At 39.3% G+C, this 21,610-nt stretch overlaps 1 pseudogene; it reads left to right on the plus strand.

Annotated features, from left to right (window-relative positions):
* The first annotated feature begins 857 nt into the window (after positions 1-857).
* On the plus strand, positions 858-13,395 carry LOC103287965 (40S ribosomal protein SA-like; annotated as a pseudogene).
* The last annotated feature ends 8,215 nt before the right edge of the window (positions 13,396-21,610 follow it).

A 21,610-nucleotide genomic window follows, 5' to 3' on the forward strand; every position in this document is an offset into this window, starting at 1 on the left:
ACATAAAAGGTCTTAAGTAAAATACTAGAGGCCCAATTCGTGCACAGGTGGGGTCTCTTGGCCAGGCTGGCGATCAAGACCTATCAGGGGGCCGGCCGGCTGGGGGGAAGTGACATAGAAGGTTGGCCTGCTTGAGGGAGGGACCTTGGGAGGTTGGCTGGCCTGGGGGAGGTCTCCTGTGGGAGAGCACTGACCACCAGGGGGAAGCTCTTGCATTGAGCATCTGCCCCCTGGTGTCAGTGGGCATCATTGCATCTGTCCCCTGGTGGTCGTTCTGGTCATTCCGGTCTTAACGGTCACTTAGGCTTTTATCTATACTAATAAAAGGGTAATATGCTAATTAGACCAGATAGACCAGATGTCTTCCAGATGTCCTTCTAGACAAAACCGTGGCGGCTGCAAGGGCTGAGGGCCCACAGCGAGGGAGAGGCGGCTGTGTGGTCCCGGTCCCAGTGCTGCCCCTTCCGCAGAGGCAGCCACAGAGGCAGCAGTGCGGGCCCAGTCCCGGTGCCATGCCTCCACAGAGGCTGGTCAGGGTGCGACCTGCTGTGCCTCAACCTCCCACAGCCCTTTCCCCAGCCGGCCTGACCCCAGATCACCCCCACCCACCAGGGGTGCGGGGCCGGCGTTTAGAAGCGAGGGCCAAGGGCCAGAAGCCACGGTGGCCAGCAGTGGCAGCAGCAGTGGGATGATGGGAGTGGCGCCTTCCCCTGATCGGCCTGGTAGCCTTCCACAGAGGGAGGCCAGACTGCGGCTTAGGCCCGCTTCCTGCAGGGAGCCATCAGTAGACATCGCCTGAGGGCTCCGGGACTGTGAGAGGGGGCAGGACGGGCTGAGGGTCCTCCCCTAGTGAAGACATGCTTTTAGAAAAGGTAAGTAGAATTTGTGCCTGAACACTGAGGCAGTGTGACAGAGTGGAGGCTCTAGTAGGTAAGATGAAAGGCCAGAATGACCTCAGTTAGAATTTTGGAGGGTTCATTTATACTCCTTGAGCCTCAGTTTCTCAATATGTAGATGGGGTTTATAATACCTACCTAAGCAAGTTATTATGAGGGTTACAAACAATGTGTATAAACACATGTACAGGATATAGGAAAATACATTATTTCCTGCTGCTCTGGGCATTATAGATATCCTAATCTTCCTGATCTTTTTCCATAAAAATGCCAGAATAATTATCTACTAATTATTGTGACAAAATTCTCACTCCCCAAAATCATTTAGAAACATATAATAAGAGAACACAGCATTCTATTTAGGATCATTGCCCTGGTCCACATATCAGTCTCCTTTCTCCTTCAACCTCCTCCACTTTAAATCAAGTAGTAATCAAGATCACCTGGATGCTGAGCTATACCTCCAAAAGGAATGGAATAAGCTCCAAGAGAAAAGCAAAACCATAAGAAAGTAATAGTGTGCATTTGTTCAGCAAAAAAGATAACCAATAAAATTGGTAGCAATGATATTTTCTATTTTTTAATGAGAAAGTGGTATTCCATGACTCTAGCTGTAAACCAATAGACCGTTCCCCTGAAGTTCAAACCTCATCCAATCCTAGAGCCACCATGTGTAACAACTGTTAGAAGAAACATCCACAATAGCATGGTTGAGTCCAGAATTAGTCTTAGTGGCTCAAGCTACTAGGTGTTTTGCAGGACTGATGTTGGTTATCTGTGTACCATACAAATGACAACCCCTCTTATGAATGGGAAATGTTATCTCAGTTGTCATAAAGAGACTTCTATGGTAAGCAAAATAATGGTTCTCCAAGATGTCAACACCTTAATCCCTAGAGGTTGTAAATGTGTTATGTTACATGGCAAAGAGGAATTAAGGTTACAGATGAAGTTAAAGTTGCTAATAACCTGACCTTGAAATAAAGAGCATATTCTGGATTATCCAGGTGAGCTTAATGTGATCAGAGAAGCCCTTACAGTGGGAAGAGGAAAGCAGAAGAGTCAGAAAAAGAGATATGCCATCTTAATAAAGACTTGGCCTGCCATTGCTGGCATTAAATATCCAAATATTTGTATATCACCTCCTTCTTAGCAATACGGCAATGTGATCAGATGAGATCCAAGTTGGGCTGCAAAGCAATCCAGATAGGGAGCCAGAAATGGAGCTCAGTCATTTGAGAGATGACCTGAGTTTAAATTACTCAATTTACCTGTGTGCAACCAGCATTCATACTACACAGGAGAGTTTAGTTAATTGAGACAAATTGTTACCACCAGTTGGTGGCAGTTCTCACATTCAGCTGGAAATATAACTGCAGTTTGGTTAGACACTTTATCTTCATGTGATTAACTGTGGTCATAGTCGCACAAGTAGATTTCACGTCACACATAAGGCTCCAACAACAATCATTTTATGCAGAAATGAGTACTTGGGAAGGGGTGTATGCTGGAACGCCTTTTCACAGAGAATAGAAGTGTGAAGAAAGCAGTCTTGTACTGTGGATCTACTGCCTCTCCTACCATTGTTGGTGTGAGAGCAGTCAGCTGGGGGCAATGTGAAGTCCCCGCACTCCTGGGCGCTAGCACTGCTTCTCATCTGGTATGTCTCTGAGGCCGCCCTGGGCGGCCACTCTACACTATATTGGCTCCCTGAGCTCAGTGGTTTCGGATACCATAGTCTTTTCTGTCCCACTGTCAAATTAACCCTTTATTTATAAAGAAAAGGAAATTAACTAATAGACCAAATCACACTACAAATAGTCTCTGTGTCCCCTGTCTCTCTCATTTTCTCTTTGGTTAGGAGCTCTTTTTATTAGAAACAAAACTGTTTTGTCTTCTTCTAAGACAGGAGGTTGGAATTCTGCACTCAATCCTGAGGGGATGTGGCAACGGGGCACAATGTGTCAAAAGACAAGAAAAATCAAATAAAGTTCAATTGTTTATGTCAAAAAGGTTATAAATTCTTATATCTCTACATTCTGCTGACATCAATCAAGTCTAGATCCAACTGAGAGCATTTTACTTATTAGGAATAAAACAATGATGGCATTAGGTTAAATAGTTAACCTTAACTATTTAATGCACATCATTGTTTTGTTCCTAATAGGAAGTGTGACCCTAGGACAAAATGTAAACCAAATGTAACATTCTTCTCAGTCAATGCTCACCTTTCTGGATGAAGAATTGTAATAGGTTTCTTAAGAATAGTCAATATATGCATATTCTTTAAGTCTTTGGCAAATAATTCAGTCATAAGGTAGACTTTGCAAAAATTTGTATGACACCTTTTATTTTTTGTATGATGTTTGGTTTTATATTAGGTTTACAATATTACTGTATTTCAATAAAATAGTCGAATTATGTGATAGCTACCTGATAAATAACATTTTGTGCATTGGGCTAGATTATGGTAAAAGAGGAATATAAGTAAAACTGAAGCATGACTACATCGGGATGTTTACGAAAGAGCAGTGTTTCATGTGTAATGTAGAGAAATAACTATTTTGTTATCACTCTGAACAGTCGCTTTAAGAACTATCTTCAAAAATGGCATGATGAATCAATAATATAAGTTTCTAAGCAGAAAAATTATGCTAAATATTTACATACTGCCAAGTTCACTTTTATGATACAGTACTATAAAATTGTCTTTTAAAAAACTTAGCTGGAAGCATTGATATTAGCATATAATATTATCTTTTAGATATCCATGATTAGTACAGAACACCATTCTGTTTCTGAGTAAACAAACAATTATGTCAGAATTATTTTTTAACTCTGATAAAATTTTATCTAAAAGTAAAGTTTCCTTTTTAATATATGAATATTATTTTATCAGTGTCAATCAAAATTAACCTAATTAAATTAGTTAAGTAACAAAATTAACTAAGCAAAAAAATGTAAAAGAAATTATATTTGAAAATGTTTACCATTATTTTTATATTTAACTATGTGGTTAAATAAATGTCTTTGCTATTTAAGTAAATCTATTTCCTAAGAAAGTAAATTGTCAATGTAATGCTAAAGTAAAAAATAAAATAAAATTATATCCCTGGCTTGATCCATGGCTACTAGTACTTAGACTTTCTACCTATAATTAAATTAAATTAAATGAGTACTTATTTATTAAACCCTGTAGGCACTGAGGACAACGTGAAGTTAAATATAACAAAACCTTTCACATAGTAATAATTGAACACCCTTTTTTGTTGACTCTGTTTTTATAAAAATACCTGTAGGACCCATAGGATGCAGCCTCGTAAGAAAGATGGATTTATGGATGTTTTACTGAACCAATCTTTGCACCAGCTTGTCATATGGCAAACCTTTTCATGCTTTATGTCCCTATTCAGTTCCTCCAATTTTATCTTCCTCTTTAATCTTAGATTTCAGCAAACTTTCTTCATGCAGGCTCTGAAGAAAGAGGTTTCACATCTCTGTAGACCTGGAGACAGGTCCTCTCCTTGGCACCAGCTAGAACTTTCCCCAGCTGGGAGCCGCTCTTGGCAGCCCTGTGACGCAGCAGCACAGGCCTCCTTGAAAGTCAGGGTTTTGACCCACCTTTTAGATGTGGCTTGCCGGACACATGCTTTTCCATTTTAGAACAAAACAACAAAACCTTTTACCTTTTTATTTTTTAAATAATCTCCTCACATCATTTCAGAATTTTTTAATACTAAGATAGTTAATTGATTTTGTAATCTAATAGTCAATCAGGAGAGAAAACATCTATATACATAAAAGCCTAATATGCAAATTGCCCCCTCGGGAGTTTGACAGGGAGACCGGGAGTTCACTCGCTCACTGTGAAGTGCGTTGACCACCAGGGGGTGGTGCAGAATGAAGGAAGGACCCGGCCAGCAGCCGGAAGACCCCAATCGGCACTGATCATCAGCCAGGCCTAGGGACCCTAACCATGAACGAATTTCATGCATCAGGCCTCTAGTAAAAACATAAAAGAGACCATTCAAAAACTTAATTTTAGCCAAGAGTTTAATCTCTCTTTTTTTCCTCTCTCTCTCTCTCATTAGAACTGAAAACTTAAGCAATAAGTGGTGGAAAGATGAAAACTTAATGAAAAAATAGATGAAACAAAAACTAAATTAATTCACCCATGAATTTGCCCTTTCTCTGATAGCAGAGCTGAGCATTGGGTTTTGATTTGCAGATATAATTTACTATTCTGAGATCCTGAGATTTAAAAAACGGATGCCTTCCACTTTATTGGGGTCACTTAATTAGCTAAAAAGGGCAAAATGAGTATAAATCCTCTGAAGCTCTTGATTGCTGCTTTATTTCTCTTGTGTTGAAATGCATTCCTTAAAGAAGAAAACTAGTTCTTATTGTTTATGCATCTTACCTCAGAGCTGTTAAAATACATTAAAATACTGTATCTTTTTTTTTTTTTAACTAGGTTTCGGTCTGGCTTAATTTTCCCAAAAGAACATTGGAGGAGTTCTATTTGGAAAGCCATTGATAGTTTGGTCCTTGCAAGCATCATCTCATTATAGGTTAATGAGGAAAGATGCTGCTCTTTTCAGTGCCACAGCTTTTATATTGGCAACTTATTTTTTTCACATATTCATCTGAACAAAATAATTTTCACAGTTTAGTTTTAACTTACTTTTCTCCTTCATAATTCTCCCCATTGTCATTATTCATTCTTTGAGAATTATTTTTTCTCTTCTATAAGAGGTTGAAATGATGGATAGAAAATGATGTGTTTTATTCTATCAGGAATAATATTTTAGGAGAAAATATATAGAGTTTAATGGGAAGTAAAATTGCAGAATTCCATTATTGAACAGTCCACACTCTGACCAGAAGAGCATTCAAAGAACGCATTTACATTAGAATTATTTCAGTCTGAGATTTAAATAATCAATGAAAGTAAATGGATAGCAAAGGATATCTGAAGTATAGATGTGCTGTGCGAGTGCCAAATAGAAGGTAGCAAACAGATTCCATTTACAAACATTTATTAAGCATTGTCTATGTGACAGGCACTGAGGTAGCCCTGACATATCAGCGGGAACAAGATAGAGACAATCATGTTACATAATGATCACAGTCTGGAAGAGAGACATATGCTATACATATGATAGTAGCAGCTTAAAATCATGGACGCTTAGTCTTCTGGTCTTTTAATACATTGTGATTCACAAACTTGACATAGAAGCATGGAAATACGCAACATCTCTGGAGTATTTCCATTTATACTCTGAAAGACCAACCACAGTAACAAAATTTAAATAAAGACAATATAAGTAAAAAGGGTTTAGTCACAGAAGCAAGAGAAATTGGCAGAACGTTCAAAGGACAGAGAAAAATTAGATAAGAGGCCTAGAGCTAGAGATTTAAGTGCAAAAGAAACAAAACTGATGAAAACGACAAAAGTTTAGCAAGTTGGCAACCAGATAAGAATGTCTTACTGAGTTAAGTCTTGATCATGATTTAACAAAACAGCCTGGTGGGCACTCTTCCATGGTAATGATTTCAATCCTAATAAAAATAATAAATCAGGGGAAGGTGACTTGCTGTGTTTATCTCTGACTCCATAGAAATGCTTGCAAGCAGGTTGTGGACCAATTCTGATCAAGGGGAAAAAGGACAGCCTGGGTGCTTATGGTGGAGCATTCATAATGAAGAAGCAAGTCCGCCAGCTATGAATAAGAATTACCCGTGGACAGTAACTCATGAAGCAAATGGTTAGGTGGGAACATTTTAATAGGATTCTTTAGAAAAGGGAAATTCTAATTTCAGCTTAGATATCATTATTTGTGTCTGTGTTAATTAGACAATGTATAATGTATTTGAAAGACAAATCAGATATAGTTGCACAAGGAACAACACTTCTTTTGGAGAAAATATGTAAGATTGAAGAAAGCAGTTTTCTATCAAACAATGCAATCCATACTTGTCTTGACTACAAAGAGGAAATAGTGCCTAAATCATACTGAATAATTTTACAATTCATAGATGTGGTGAAACAAAACACTTGTACGTGGCAGAAGGCCAAAGTTAAGCACCTCTTTATTCCACTGATTTATATGTCCTGTTGACTATATTGGATTATTTAAATTTATTATTTTATTGTTGATAGTGTTACAGATGTCCCCCATTTTCCCCTCCTTTCCCCTCCTCCACCCAGCCCCCTCTCTACCCCAGGACTTCACCACACTACTCTCTGTGCCCATGGGCTATACATATATGCATATGAGTTCTATGGCTAGTCTCTTTCTGTCCCCCACAGCCCTCCCCTCTGAGATCAGTCAGTCGGTTCCATGAATCCATGCCTCTGGACCTATTTTATTAGTTTATTTTGTTCATTAGATTCCTTATTCATTTATTTTGAGTTTTAGATACAATTGTTGATAAATGTGTATTCATTGCCATTTTATTATTCATATTTTTTATATCTTCTTCTTCTTCCACTTCTTTAAGAATACCCTTCAATATTTCATATAATACTAGAGGCCCAGTGCATGAAATTTGTGCAGGGTTAGGGTCGCTAGGCCTGGCCTGCAATCAGGGCCAATTGGGGCCTTCTGGCCGCTGGCCGGGGTTTTCCTTCGTTCCACACTGCCCCCTGGTGGTCAGTGCAAGTCATAGCGAGTGATCAAACTCCCAGTCAAACTCCCAAGGGGACATTTTGCATATTAGCCTTTTATATATACAGATTGGTTTGGTAGTGATGAATGCCTTTAGCTTTTTCTTGTCTGTGAAGTTCTTTATCTGTCCTTCAATTCTATAAGATAGCTGTGCTGGGTAGAATAATCTTGGTTATAGGTCCTTCCTTTTCATTACTTTGAATATTTCTTGCTACTCCCTTCTGACCTGCAAAGTTACTGTTGGGAAATCAGTTGACAGTCATATGGGCATTCCCTTATAGCTTTTCTCTTGCTGCTTTTCAGATTCTCACTTTGTCTTTTGCCCTTGGTATTTTAATTATAATGTTTCTTGGTGTGGGCCTCTTTGGGTTCCTCTTGTCTGGGACTCTCTGCGCTTCCTGGACGTGTATGTCTATTTCTTTCACCAGGTAAGGGAAGTTTTCTGTCATTTCTTCAAGTAGGTCTTCAATTTATTGTTCCCTCTCCTCTTCCTCCAACACCCCCATGATGCAAATGTTGGTATGCTTAAAGTTGTCCCAGAGGCTTCTTACACTATCTTTATATTTTTGTATTCTCCAGCTCTATCTATATTGTTTCAAAAGGTAAGAGATCCCTCTTTTAACAGCTGCATAGTATTCCATTGTATAAATGCACCATTGCTTTTAATCTACTCATCTACTGATGGGCACTTGGGCTGTTTCCAGATATTAGCTATTGTAAATAATGCTTCTATGAACATAGGGGTGCATACTAGTATATTCTTTCTAATTGGTATTTCAGGAATCTTAGGATATATTCACAAAAGTTGGATCTTTGGGTCAAACAGTAGTTCCATTTTTTAATTTTTTAAGGAAACTTCATACTGTTTTCCACGGTGCTGCACCAGTCTGCATTCCCACCAACAGTGTACTAGGGTTCCCTGTTCTCCATACCATCACTGTTACTTGTTTGTTGATTTATTGATGATAGCCATTCTGGCATGTGTGAGGTGATACCTCAATTTTAGTTTTAATTTGTATCTCTCTGATGATTAGTGATGAGCGTTATTTTGTTGTCTATTGGCCATCTGTATATCCTCTTTGGAGAAGTGTCTATTTAGGTCCTTGTCCACTTTTAATTGGATTGTTTGTTTTCCTTTGTTGAGTTGTATGAGTTATTTATATATTTTGAAAATTAACCCCTTATCATATGCTTCATTGGCAAATATGTTCTCCCATTTAGTTGGTTCCCTTTTCATTTTGATGATGGTTTCTTTTGTTTTTCAGAAGCATTTTAGTTTGATATAGAACCATTTGTTTATTTTTTTCCTGTATTCTTCTTGCCCTAGGAGATGAATTGGTGGAGATTTTGCTAAGTGAGAAGTCTGAAATTTTACTGCCTATGTTTTCTTCTAGAATTTTTATGTTTTCACAATTTACATTTAGGTCTTTTATCCATTTTGAGTTTATTCTTGTGTATGGTATAAGTTGATAATCTAGTTTCACTTTTTTGCATGTACCTGTTCAATTTTTCCAACACCATTTATTGAAGAGACTCTCTTTACTCCATTGTATGCTCTTGCCTCCTTTGTCAAATATTAATTGCCCATAATGGCATGGGTTGATTTCTGGAGTTTCTGTTTGATTCCATTGATCTATATGCTTGTTCTTATACCACTACCAGACTGTTTTGATTACAATGGCTTTGTATTATAGTTAAACTAGAGGCCCCATGCACGAATTCGTGTACTGGTGGGGTCCCTCAACTTGGCCTGCACCCTCTCCCAATCCAGAACCCCTCGGAGGATGTCAGACTGCTGGTTTTGGCCCAATCCCCACAGGCCAGGCCAAGGGATCTCACCAGGTCTCTAGTATGCATATAAGATCTTTGGTTAATCTCTTCCCGCCCTTCCCCCCCCCCCTTCCCTCTGAGATTCATCCATTTGTTCCATGTTTACATGCTTGTGTGTTGAGCGTCTGCCCCCTGGTGGTCAGTGAGCGTCATAGCTACCAGTCAAACAGTCAAACAGTTGAAGAACCAGATGGTCACTTAGACTTTTATACATAGAGATATCTGGCATTGTGATACTTCCAACTTTGTTCTTCTTTCTCAAGATTGCTGCAGCTATTTGGGATCATTTTTGGTTCCATATAAATTTTTGGAGTATTTGTTCTACATCTGTGAGATATACCAATGGGTTTTTCATGTGTATTGTGTTGAATCTATAGATTGCTTTGGGTAGTATGGACATTTTAATGATGTTAATTCTTCCAATCCAGGATGATCGTTAATGTTTTCCCTTGTTTGTATCATCCTGTATTCTTTTTCCAATGTCCTATAGTTTTCCAAGTACAAGTATTTTATCTCCTTGGTTAAGTTTACTCCTAGGTATCTCATTTCTATTGTAATGATAAAGGGGATTTTTTTTTTTCTCTTTCTGAGAGTTCATTATTGGTGTATAAAAATGCCATAGATTCCTGGGTGGTAATTTTGTATCCTGCTGCTTTACAGAATTCATTTATGAAATCTAGCATGTTTCTTGGTTGTCTTTAGAGTTTTCTATGTACAATATCATGTCATCTATGATTAATGATTATTTTACTTCTTCCTTTCCAATTTTGATGCCTTTCATTTTTTCTTCTTGTCTGATCATTGTGGCTAGGACTTCCAGTACTATGTTAAATAAGAATGGTGAAAACAGACATCCCTGTCTTGTTTCTGTTCTTAAGGAAAATGTTTTTGTTTTTGACCATTTAGTATGATGTTGGCTGTAGGTTTGTCATATATGGCCTTTATTATGTTGCAGTATAATCCCTCTACTCACACTCTACTGAGAGTAGAGTTTTTATAAGAAATGTGTGCTGGATTTTGTCGAATGCTTTTTCTGTCTGTTGATTTGATTATGTGATTTTTATCTTTCATTTTGTTTATGTGACATATCACGTTTACTGATGTGTGGATATTGTACCAGCCTTACATCCCCAGAATAAATCCCATTTGATCATGGTGTATGACCTTTTTAATGTATTGCTGGACCCAATTTGCTAATATTTTGTTGTAGATTTTAGCATCTATGATTATCAGGGATATTGATCTATAATTTCCTTTAATTTGAGTAACTGACCTCAGATTACATTGCTTAAACAATTTTATTATTTTAGAATAAAATTTAGTTATGTAATCTGTACTGTGTTAATATGTTAGATAGGGAGATCAGGAAGACCTCACAAGAAATTAGTATTCGGTCAGAGACCTGTTGTAAGTGAAGAAGCAAGCCATGGGTTTATTACAAAGGCCCTAAAGTGAAAGTAAGCTTGGAGTGTTAGAGGAATGGCCAGGAGGCCAGTGTGAGCAAAGGTGATGCAATATGTGGTCATGGCAGAGAAGCAGCAGAAGTATGAAGGGTGTAAGCCAAGGAAGGTCTTCAGCTTGTTCTCTGAATGAGAGGCTGAGCCTTTAGGGTATTTTGAATGAACAGTTGATGTACTTTCCCTATATTTTTTTAAACTAAGAAAAAATAAATAACCCACAAAAAAGACAAGAAAACATTTAGGTAATACAGAGTAACCACTGCCTCAATGCTACTTGCAATTGTTTCCTCCTTCCTCCTTGTATCTGGCATTTTGCTTAGCACTGTGTTTGCAAGAGTTATCCATGCTTTCTGCATGTAATAATTATCTTTTATGTCTAATTGTTCCAAAAAGATACAGAGTAAAAAGTACCACAGCTCATATATCCTTTCTACTGTCGATGGAGATTTGGGTTGTTATCCATTTGGGTTATTAAGATTAGTAATGTTATGAATATTATTGTATATGTCGTTTGGTGAATGTATCTACAACCCTGGGAGTAAAACAGCTAGATAGTAGACTGTTTCAGGTTTAACAGATAACACCAAAAAAGTTTCCCAGAGTGATTATACCAGCTTATACCCCGACCCACTGGTGTTGTTATTATATTAGTATGCTAGTGCAACCACAACTAAATACTAGAGACTGGAATGCTTACACGACAGAAAATTATTTTCTCATAGGTGTGTAGTCTGGAAGTCTGAAATTGAGGTGTCCACAGGGTTGTTTTATCTTTTTGGTTTGTACATGGCCATATTCTCCCTGCGCCCTCACATGGTCTCCTATCTGTGTCCAAATATCTATTTTTTATAAAAACATCAGACATACTGGATTAGAGCTCACCCTAATCACCTCATTTTAACTAAATTACCTATCTTAAGACCCCCATCTCCAAATAGACATATTTTGAGATACTTAGGGTTAAGACTCCAACATAAGATTTTTGGAGGACACAATTAAACCCATAATAGTACTCTTAAATTTTAGCTATCTGTGTGGAAATGTTTCTACTATGGTTCTAATTTATATTTTCCTGATGACCAAGGAGGTAAAGTATGTTTAAAATATTTATCAGTGTGGCTCAGTTGGTTGGATGTCGTCCCAGGCACTAAAAGGTTCCCAGTTTGATTCCCAGTCAGGGAACATGCTGGGGTTAATGGTTCGATCCATAGTAGAGGCTTGCAGGAGGCAGCAGAACAATGTGTCACTCTCACATCGATATTTCTCTCCCTTCCTCTCCCTTCTTCTCTCTCTAAAAATCAATTAAAAATATTTAAAACAAATAAATAAGTAATTATTTGTCAGTCCTTTAGGTAACCTGTTTTATGAAGTGGTGGATTAATTGCTTTGCCAGTTTTCCTATTGTCTTTTTCATTGATTTTAGAAGTTTTCAAATAAATGTTTTCTAGACGTAAATCCTTTGTGAGATAAGATTTGAAAATATTTTCATCAGTTTGTGGCTTACCTTTCATTCTATAAATAGAATCTTTCAACAAATGGAAGTTTTCAATTTTAATGTAGTCCAGTACCAGTTATTAAAAAGTCCATTCTTTCGCCTATTCATGCTATTGAGAGAGGGACCCATATGACATTGTTCTGGGTTCCCACATAACTTAAAGGGAGCCCTTGATGCTCTGCAAATGAATGAGGAGGGTGTCCTCAAACTCCTTACTGCAGGAACCCACTTAGGTGGCACCGCCCTTGAGATCTGAATGGAACAGTACCTCTGCAAAAGGAAAAGCGGTGGCGTCTACCTCATACATCTGAAGAAAACCTGGGAGAAGCTTCTAGCTGTCAGCTAATGCCATTGTTGCCCATTGAAAACCCAGGTGATGTCAGTGTCCTATCCTCCAGGGATATCCTCCAACAAGCTGTGCTGAAATTTGCTGCTGCCACTGGAGCCACTCCTGCTGCTGACCACCTCATTACTGAAAGCTCCATTAATCAGACCCCAAGAGACTTCTGGGTCCTGAGACTTCTGGTGGTTACTGATCCCAGTTCTGACCAGCAGCCTCTCACAGAGGAGTCTTATGTTAACCAGGCTACCATTGCCCAGTATAACACAGACTTGCCTCTGCACTATGTAGACATTACCATCCCTGGCAAAGACAAGGGAGCTTACGCAGTGGGTCTGATATAGTGGATACTGGCCCAGGAAATTCTGCGCATGCATGGTACCATTCTCTGGAACACCCATGGACGTCGCGCCTGACCTCTGCTTCTACAGAGATCCTGAAGAGATTGAAAAGGAAGAGCAGACCGCTGCTGAAAAGGCTGTGGACAGGGAGGAATTTCAGGGTGAACGGACTGTTCCAGCTCTGGAGTTCACTGCTGCTCAGCCTGAGGTCGCAGACTGGTCTGAAGGCGCAGGTGCCCTCTGTGGCTGCCCAGAAGTTTCCTACTGAAGACTGGAGAGCTCAACATGCCCCTGAAAGCCGGGCTGCAGCTCCCACTGCTCAGGCCACTGAGTGGGTAGAAACTACCACTGAGTGGTCTTAAGCTGTTCTTCAGCAAACTCATAAACAAAATGTAAATAAGGTTGATGGGAAATAAACAGTGTCTAAAATAAAAAAGACAATTATTTCCTCACTTTGTAAAGTAATTATTTTAACACATTTAGTCACTGTATACAGTGTAGGACAAAAGTAGGCTTATAGTAGTGAGTACACAAAATACAGAATTTATTGTTGTATTATTATTATTTTTTAAAAATATATATTTTATTAATTTTTTTACAGAGAGGAAGGGAGAGGAATAGAGAGTTAGAAACATCGATGAGAGAGAAACATCGATCAGCTGCCTCCTGCACACCCCCACTGGGGATGTGCCCACAACCAAGGTACATGCTCTTGACCAGAATCAAGCCTGGGACCTTTCAGTCTGCAGGCCAACGCTCTATCCACTGAGCCAAACCGGTTAGGGCTGTATTATTATTTATTAACTAGAGGCCCAATGCATAGGATTCGTGCACTGGTGGGGGGCGTGGCCTCAGGGACCAGCCCACTGTGGGAGCACACTGACCACCAGAGGGCAGCTCCTGTGTTGAGCATCTGCTCCCTGGTGGTCAGTGCAATCATAGTGACTGGTTGAACAGTCATTCTGGTCATTCCGTTGTTCGGTCATTGGGCTTTTATTATGTAGGATTATTGTATTATTTTCCACAAGAATAACTGTAGACCTACTTTTGCCCCAGCCTGTATGTGTGGATCTCTTGCTGCAATCTTTTCTGTTCCATTGGTCAATTTTTTCTATTGATAGGCCAATGTCATTGTGTCTTAATGTTTGTAACTTTAAAATTCTTTGAATAAATTTAATTTTGCCCCTGTCATTTTATCTAGAAATGTGAAGAAACCTTGAACACATTCACAAACCATTTATGTTAGTAGCTCAACCATGTTGCATAAAACTAGCAATATGTTTTGCATGTGACTGATGAATTTTAAAATATTATTTATATTATCTAGAACTTTATACTTTTTAGGTTATTTATCAGTATGCACCTTGAGTTTCTCATTATAATATTTCCACAAGGTAATTGAGTATTATTTGTTTCATTTTATACCCAGGGAAACCAAAGTTAATTGCTTCACCTAGTGTGAGATAAATCATTATTCAAAATTAGAATTCACAGTCCCTGTCTTATTCTGTTGTTTAACCAGTGAGGCAGGATGCTGTGCTGTGCTATTAGTCTTCCTTAAGAAAATAGAAAGCTGTGTTCCTGAGATCAAGTATTGTTTATAGATTCCCATTAAGTCTTAATTTATAGTTAACAAAACTCTACATTTCCTTACTAACTGACATGTGCTTAGATGAGTCATACCTCATGATAAAACTTATTCAGTTATATATCAGTAATGTAACATAATTGAGTCCAATAACAACATTGTCACAGGACCTGAATGTAGATTTCAAATTCTGTCTTTGCTGTCTCTTTTCAATTACCAAATCACACTAATCACATTACTGTCCAAATTGACATCTGTTCCTTCTAGAGTATTTATCCCACTCCAGGATTTAGTTCAATAGCTCCATGCACATTTTTATTCATATCCAGAAGCAGTCAGATTCCCTGTTTCAGTCCCTCTGGATATGAACTATGTAGCCCTTCAGCTCTGCTGTATCTTAGTATCTGCCTTATTCCAAGTTGTTTCTTCTCAATTTCCTGCATTTATTTGGTCTTCACGTGTTTCTCAAAGTTAAATAACTACTTAGATATTTTAACTGTGTATGTATTTATAGGATCTTATTATGAGAAACAAATATTTAGATCCATGGTATTGCTTCCACTGGGTGACTTCTTTGCTCAATTTATAAGCCTATAATCAAACTATACCTGGGAGATTTACATCTAAGTCATATAAATTGTGAAATTTGAGGATACATACACACACACACACACACACACACACACACACACACAATTCCCATATTTTTGATGATTTGAAGCTCTCATTGACTGCTTCATTTTTTATTCAATTATTTTCTTTAACTTATTCAATATATTTTATGTACCACTTATTTTTTTTCTCAGCTTTAGCATTATTTTCCTTTTCCTTGGATTTTTTTTTTTTCTGATCAAACTGACAGAAAGACTTAGATCTTGAAATACTGCTTTTATATGGCCACCATCAATTATAACCTTTTATTTATTCATTGACTATGCTTCTTCATTATCTGCATCTCCAAATTTACTTCTGCATGTAGGGCTGCTATAAAAATTAAAATACTCAAAATTTTTAAGAAAGTACAAAAAACTCTGGGATATGCTATTAAAGGAAATTCATAATAAATTGAATCTTGTATAATAAAATTATAGTATGGTTCATCCCTGTTTAACTTAGTCTTTAACATTTTGAGATACAAATTCCATTTAAATTATTTTCAATGGTGTTGGCCAGTTCATAGGTACTCATTCCACGCTATGCCAGGGAAAAAAACAAAACTAGTTTACTTATAATAAATTTAAAAAATATTATATCTGGCATGCTATAATAGTCAATAAAGTGAATATATAATACTATTATTATTAAGCTCATTGAGATAAACTAATAGATAAAGTTTGACTGTGGAATATATATTATCATTATTTGGAATATTATATTTCTTTAAAGATCATGGGATTGATTTCATGGTATGTTTATCTAGCAGTTGGAGTCATCCCAAACACACACACACACACACACACACACACACACACACACACACACCAACACTTCTGGCTTAGAGAAGAGTTTCAATTCAATAAGAAATGGCTCTTAAAATGTTGTAATAATGTCTATCCACCATGTCTCAAATTCCCTGTTTCCTTCATGGAATCAGGTTTTTTTAATGGTATTTCACTCTGAAACCATGACTTCTCAATAATTAACCTTATTAGAAAATATCTTATTGCTACCTCCAAGATTTAGTCAAATGATTCTAAGTTTTCTATTTCACATTATATTTAAGCCTATTACTTCATCCCACAAGAATGTTCTGCCACATTCCTTCCCTCCCTTTTCCTAAAAAATTTATTCCTTTATTACAAAGGAATAAAGAGGCACATTTCCTACTTACTATACTGCCCAAGGAGAAAAAGCTGCCCTTCTCCAGTTCACCTTAACTGCCTTCAGCCACTTTGGATTTCTGGAAAGTAGAATTAGATGAGTTTAACTTACAGGATGTTTATCCAGAAATGCCATTGGAAAGAAAGTATATCTGGGCATAAATGAAAGTCAAGTTTTAATATAGGCCCAGAAACAGCTATTTTGGAGTCTTTGGAAAGCTCTGGACCTAGATTGAACCAGAATTAGCATTGTTCTGTATTCGGCCTTTATTGAATCTTTAGAGGCCAGCCCTGATCTTTGGTGAGGCAGAACTCTGTACCTAAAAGAGTCCATCAAGGGGCTGACAGATGAAGGCTGTTTGCAAACAGCAATGTCCTGCAGCTCGGGCAACAACTCCTTCCTTGAAAAGAGAATTGAGTGACTCCTCATCATGCCCACCACACTGCTATTAGAAATCATATGAAAAGCTGGGGATTCCAATAGGCTCCACTGATGGAAGAAGTTCTCTCTAACAGTTCCTCTAGATCAGGGGTTCTCAACCTTGCCAATGCCGCGACCCTTTAATACAGTTCCTCATGTTGTGGTGACCCCCAAACATAAAATTATTTTCGTTGCTACTTCATAACTGTAATTTTGCTACTGTTAATGAATAGTAATGTAAATATCTGTGTTTTCCGATGGTCTTAGGCTCTACAGCTAGCAGGGTCACCTAAGACCATCGGAAAACACAGATATTTACATTACTATTCATTAACAGTAGCAAAATTACAGTTATGAAGTAGCAACGAAAATAATTTTATATTTAGGGTCACCACAACATGAGGAACTGTATTAAAGGGTCGCGGCATTGGAAAGGTTGAGAACCACTGCTCTAGATACTCGTGGTCCTATGAAAGATTTTGAGGCAGATTAGTGAGAAATTGGGAAGATTCCCTGGCAAGTGGGATAAAGAAACTAAGATAAATGGTTGAACAAATGGCCAAAAAGGCTGAGCAACTAACAGACAGCTGATAAATCACAAGACTGGATTCTGCCTAAACATAGATACTTAACTGCAGGTGGTCTAAATATATCCTCCCTCACCAAACGTATCTAAGAGTAGGTGGTGTAAATCACTTTAGGGAGATAGATAACAAAAAGCCAATTAGAGCCAGACTAATCCAAGATAAAGATAAAATCAGAAAATGACCCCAGGCCCCATTATATGCTCATTTTAATGCATCAGCATGCTAAAAAAACACACCTGGAAATGTAGTGAATATTCTGTTGAGATCCTCCTATGGGACCTCCCTAAAATTCCCACCTATAGCAAATAGATAAAATTATTTTTGAGTACACCCACAACACCCTTTCCTCAGTGCAGGAAGCCACTGCTTGCCAATACTGTCAGTGCACCAAGGAACACAGAAGGCCAATGGACATTGGGGTTTAGCAGGACTGATGCTAAGCACTGAGTGTTGAGATAGTGGTGGCTCAATGCACTTCCCGAACCTGATAATCCTTTTACTGTTTACCAGACTTTACCTTTGATATGCCTGTATGCATTGCTAAAGAGCTAATGTGTATTCTAGTAAATAAAAAGTGGACCGGTCAGAGGTCAGTGTGCTCTTCACAAAAGAGACACCCCCTGGTCCCCAATGCCTTCTAAATTCATATTTCTTGTATAGCATTTTCATTTGTGCGTTAGCCCCTCCTTCAGATTCTGAACCCCACCCTGCAGGCTGCAGCACCTCAGGCATGTAATTTGCTTTCAGGAGAGCAATGGGCAGTGGCAGCTCATCCTGGGCTGACCCCTTGATACATCTCCAGAAACACTTCCTTTGCCTCACTGTCCTAAGCTTTAATAAACTTACACATTTCCTTGAAATATTTTCTGCATGAATCATGAACCTGGAGGTCACCTGTCATGTGAAATGTCATGGACCATGCTAGGGCACGGCCAGCCCCTGGCATGGAAGTGGTCCCATAACAATTTGACCACATTTTTCCAACTAAACTACAGTTGCTTTAAAGGCCTCAGATGACATTACTTTGATGCTCATACTCTTGAACTCAATCATTGGAGGTCCTCTAGACCAGAAACTGATAGGCACCTTTAGATTCTAACCTCCATTTCCTGGTATTAGAAATTTAAGTGGAGTTGCTCCTCTACATTGGTTTGTCTCAAGCTTTAAGAACAATTCCTATAAGTTGTTCTCTGTTTTCTTTCATGAATCCTAGACTGTCTTTACTCTTTCTTCTTAGTTCTCCTCTAATACTATCTTTGAGCTCAGAGGAGAGGAGTATTGGTTTTGCTGAAATAGCAACCCTCAGAAAGCCAGGGCAAGTATGTGTCTGGGTCTCTCTAAACTTAAAACATAATGTATTCAAAAACATTTTTCTCGTAATAATAATTCTCACATTTAATAACAAGTATAATTCTGTTACACATTTTTATTTCCAGGGCTGCATTAGCATGGAGGAGATTAATAAGCTGGAGATTAACTGTTCAAATTTAACAAGACCACCGCTCCATGGATAAATTTTCAGTTTGTTACTGAATTTAGCTTTATCATCAGATAGTTTACAAACTGTTATTATTCTCAGTGATTCCGATACCAGATGTGTGGATTTTTTTTTCCCTCATGCCAACAATTGATTCTCCAACTCTGGTCACCAACTGGGTGTCCTACAATTTCATTCAATGCTGACACTGCCTGGTGCTAGCACAGACCCAAGGGTTAAGGGCTCAGTTGCACAAAACTGCTTCCCTACTTCAACTGCCAATTACAAGTCCCAGGTGGTCATCTGTACCTCTTATCAACCAGCTATAAAATGAGGGTTCCCTAGCCTCTTCCTTGAGTTCACTAATTTACTCTCATTGTTTATGGAATTCAGGAAAACACTTATGTTTACTGGTTTATCATAAAGGATACAGATGAACAGCCAGATGAAGAGCTACATAGTCCAAGATCCAGAAGAGTCCCAAGTGCAGGAGTTCTTGAGGCGGGGAGTTTGAGTTGCATCACCCTTCTGGCACATGGATGTGTTCACCAACACGGAAGCTCTCCAAACTTCATAGGAAAAGATTTTAATGAGGTTTCATTATTTAGGCATGATTGATTAAATAATTGGCCACTGAGGACTAATTCCATCACCAGCCCTTTGCCCCTCCCAAAGGAAGTCAGAGGCAAATGTTCCAACACTCTAATGCCGTTTTAGTTTTTCTGGAGACCAGGTTCCATCAAGAAGCTATCAAAGAGCCCCCAGGCACAAGCCATCACATTAGCATACAAAAACCTCAGTCATCACTCCCTCTTTGGAGATTCTGAGGGTTTTAGAAGCTTTTATATCAAGAAACCTGGACTAAGACCAAATATAATAAAGGATATTCCTACCACCTCAATCACTCGAGAATTACAAGAGTTGAAGTAGCTCTGTGATCAGAGTCTCTGTTTGTTACAGAGCTTTGTTGGCTTGTGCTCCCACGTGTTCCCCTCTCCCCCGCTACCACAGTGTATATTAGTCGAGATTCTTCTGACTAATACATCTCTCCTTTATAGACTGGCACAGAGAACAATGGAGACTGAGGTCCCCAGATCTGCCAACTATGAGCTGGAGACTCAGGACTCTGGTGGTGCAGGTCGAAGGCCTGCATAATGGCATTCGGAATCATGGAACTGGTTCTCAAACATGTGCTTAGTAAAGTCTGCCTATGGAAATATAAATTTACTAGAGGCCCAGTGCACGAAAATTCGTGCACGGAGGGGGGTTGTCCCTCAGCCCAGCCTGTACCCTCTCCAATCTGGGACCCCTCGAGGGATGTCCGACTGCCCGTTTAGGCCCGATCCCTGGGATCGGGCCTAAACGGGCAGTCGGACATCCCTCTCACAATCCAGGACTGCTGACTCCCAACTGCTTGCCTGCCTGCCTTCCTGATTGCCTCTAACCACTTCTGCCTGCCAGCCTGATCACCCCCTAACCACTCCGCTGCCAGCCTGTTTGTCCCCAACTTCCCTCCTCTGCCGGCCTGGTCACTCCTAACTGCCCTCTCCTGCAGGGTTGATCACCTCCCACAGCCCTCCCTTACAGGCCTGGTCCTTCTCAACTGCCCTCCTTTGCAGGCAGGGTGCCTCCCAACTGCCCTCTCCTGCTAGCCATCTTGTGGTGGCCATCTTGTGTCCACATGGGGGCAGGATCTTTGACCACATGGGGGCAGCTATATTGTGTGTTGCAGTGATGATCAATCTGCATATTACTCTTTTATTAGATAGGATAGAGGCCTGGTACAGGGATGGGGGCCAACTGGCTTGCCCTGAAGGGTGTCCCTGATCAGGGTGGGGTTCCATTGGGGTATGGGGCGGCCTGAGCGAGGGGCCTGTGGTGGTTTGCAGGCCGGCCACGCCCCCAGGCAACCCAAGAGGAGGCCCTGGTATCTGGAATTTATTTTCCTTCTACAATTGAAACTTTTAGCCTGGAGCGGAGCCAAGCCTGGGGCTCCCTCCTCGGCCGGCAGCCATTTATGTTGGGGTTATAATTGAAACTTTGTAGCCTTAAGCGGGTGGGCCCGGCCAGGGTGTGCAGAAAGCTTTGCTTCCCCTGTTGCCGGGAGCAACCCTGGCCTGCTCTCTCAAGCTCCATTCTGCCGCCATTTCTGTTTGAATTTGTTTACCTTCTATAATTGAAACTTTGTAGCTTGAGTGGAGGCTTAGGCCTGGCAAAGGCAGGCAGAAAGCTTGGCTTCCTCTGTTACCTAGGAAACCTTGCTCTCTGTGGCTGTAGCCATCTTGGTTGGGTTAATTTGCATACTCGCTCTGATTGAATGGTGGGCATGGCTTGTGGGGGTGTCAGAGGTATGGTCAATTTGCATATTTGTCTATTATTAGGTAGGATATTTTATTTTATTTTATTTTTGGTATCTTGATAATTTTGAGCATTTTAATTTTTATGATTATCTTTTATTCAGGAACTGATCCCTCAAGTCAAAAGTAGCTACTCTAAAAAGGTGCAGTGTTCCAAAGGTTGAAGTATAGTGTCATCAGAAGCATAGCACCTGAACTTTGAGTCATTAGTTCTTGCTGAAATACCAGGTGGGTGATTTGGATAACCTGCTTAGCTCAGATTATCTCTTTAAAATATGAGGTGATGCCATGAGATGATATTCAAGGTCTCTTCCAGCTCAAAGATTT

This window comes from Eptesicus fuscus, chromosome 2 (genome assembly GCF_027574615.1).
Source record: "Eptesicus fuscus isolate TK198812 chromosome 2, DD_ASM_mEF_20220401, whole genome shotgun sequence".
Lineage (NCBI taxonomy): Eukaryota > Metazoa > Chordata > Mammalia > Chiroptera > Vespertilionidae > Eptesicus > Eptesicus fuscus.